The sequence below is a fragment of the Schistocerca piceifrons genome, unplaced genomic scaffold, assembly GCF_021461385.2.
Source record: "Schistocerca piceifrons isolate TAMUIC-IGC-003096 unplaced genomic scaffold, iqSchPice1.1 HiC_scaffold_943, whole genome shotgun sequence".
Classification (NCBI taxonomy): domain Eukaryota; kingdom Metazoa; phylum Arthropoda; class Insecta; order Orthoptera; family Acrididae; genus Schistocerca; species Schistocerca piceifrons.
Window position 1 is genome coordinate 752,501 of NW_025729216.1, and position 2,500 is coordinate 755,000.

A 2,500-nucleotide genomic window follows, 5' to 3' on the forward strand; every position below is an offset into this window, starting at 1 on the left:
CCAAGGTGAAGAGCCTCTAGTCGATAGAATAATGTAGGTAAGGCAAGTCGGCAAATTGGATCCGTAACTTCGGGATAAGGATTGGCTCTGAGGATCGGGGCGTGTCGGGCTTGGTCGGGAAGTGGGTCAGCGCTAACGTGCCGGGCCTGGGCGAGGTGAGTGCCGTAGGGGTGCCGGTAAGTGCGGGCGTTTAGCGCGGGCGTGGTCTGCTCTCGCCGTTGGTCGGCCTCGTGCTGGCCGGCGGTGCAGGATGCGCGCGCCTGCGCGGCGTTCGCGCCCCGGTGCTTCAACCTGCGTGCAGGATCCGAGCTCGGTCCCGTGCCTTGGCCTCCCACGGATCTTCCTTGCTGCGAGGCCGCGTCCGCCTTAGCGTGCTCCTCCGGGGGCGCGCGGGTGCGCGGATTCTCTTCGGCCGCCATTCAACGATCAACTCAGAACTGGCACGGACTGGGGGAATCCGACTGTCTAATTAAAACAAAGCATTGCGATGGCCCTAGCGGGTGTTGACGCAATGTGATTTCTGCCCAGTGCTCTGAATGTCAACGTGAAGAAATTCAAGCAAGCGCGGGTAAACGGCGGGAGTAACTATGACTCTCTTAAGGTAGCCAAATGCCTCGTCATCTAATTAGTGACGCGCATGAATGGATTAACGAGATTCCCGCTGAGAGCTGCAAGAAGGCAATGAGAAGAAAAACACTGCTGAAAAATGCTGTACCTTGGTGGAATGAAACACTGACAAAAATGCGGCAGGACACAATTGCAGCTCGACACCGGCTCCAGAATGCACGGCGTGCAAATCGTGAGACAGAAATACTGGTAGCAAAGGCAACCTACAGAAGCACCAAAAATAAATATAACAAGGAAATTACGAGAGCAAAGACAGATACATGGAAAAAATGGGTAAAAGACTGCAATGGCAATGACCCTTGGAAGCTGACTAATAGAATCCTTCGTCCTAAATATGGCACCGAAACTGTCCTCAGCAATGTAAAAGTGGCTGGACGGGGCCCTACCATGACCTGGCAGGAAACAGTGAAAGAACTGTTGAATAACTTACTACCGGATGACGACACAGAGCAGGACACAACACAGCAATCAGCTGTGAAGGAGCAAAATATAGCGTACCACAACGAAGAAAATGAGCCAGACTTCTCAGTACAAGAGATAGAGGCTGCAGTGAAGGCATGCAAACCACACAAAGCTACAGGACCAGATGGCATAGATGATGCGATGGTAAAGCGGGTATGGGAACACAATCCTGCACTCCTCATTGACACCTACAACAGCTGCCTCAGAGAGTCCACTTTCCCAGACAACTGGAAAATCGGAAACGTCTGCATATTACTTAAGTCTAACACAAAGCCTAGGGATGAGGTGAAATCATATCGACCTATCTGCCTGCTCCCTATCCTCGGCAAAGTATTAGAAAGGCTAATAGTGACCAGACTGGATAAAAGGTATGAAGACTCAGGACTGAAGGCAACAAACCAATTTGGTTTCAGAAAGGGTGTATCCACAGAAATGGCAATCAGACAGGTTGTCTCCAGTGCAAACTGTGACGAAAAATATGTTGTTGTCATTTTTGTGGACATAGCAGGCGCCTTCGATAATTTGTGGTGGCCAAGTGTAATGAGGCGGCTTAGAGCAATGCGATGTCCCCAAAACATGTACCACCTAGTAGAAAACTACTTTAACAACAGGAAGGCTACTGTCTACAGTAACTCTGGGTCAGTTACAAAAACCATCACAAAGGGCTGCCCACAGGGTTCTATCTGTGGCCCCTTTTTCTGGAACCTAGTATTTGACGAAGTGGTACAACAGAAAGACGGTGACCAGTGGGATAAAGTGGCCTACGCAGATGACTTAGCCATCATCATAAAAGGGAAGAGTAGGTCGCAGCTGGAAGAGAGAGGTAGGATAGCACTACAAGCCATAAGCGAATGGACCACACAAAATAAACTAGGGATCTCCAAGCAGAAAACGGTTGCCATAACCATCAAAGGTAAATTTGATAGAGAAAGACCACCCAGACTTGAACTTGATGGGGAAAGAATTAGGTTTGTCCAGGAACACACATACCTCGGCATCACACTTGATGAAAGGCTCCTATTCACCCCCCATGTAAAAAACATCCAAAAGAAACTATCTGTCGTTTCTGGCGCTCTCACAAGAGTAAGTAGGTCTGAGTGGGGGCTGCAAAAGAGAACCCTGCGACTGATATACCAGGCACTTTGTTTATCTGTCTGCAAGTATGGTGCCGCAGCATGGGGAGACCGTACAAAACACAGGTACACCAGGAAAATACTAATGACGATACAAAGGCCATTTTTGTTGCAGATGACGAGGGCCTGTCGAACGGTGTCGACAGAAGCACTACAGACTCTCACAGGATGCATGCCTCTAGACCTGGAAGTGGTGAAAGCAGCCATGCTGTACCATGCTAGACATGGAATTGCTGGATCAGTGGCAGGTCTTGAGGTTCCTAGAGTTCCTGCAGGAC

At 49.6% G+C, this 2,500-nt stretch overlaps 1 pseudogene; it reads left to right on the plus strand.

Moving 5' to 3' along the window:
- LOC124772558 overlaps nucleotides 1–2,500 on the plus strand; it is a 7,229-nt pseudogene that overhangs the window by 2,283 nt on the left and 2,446 nt on the right.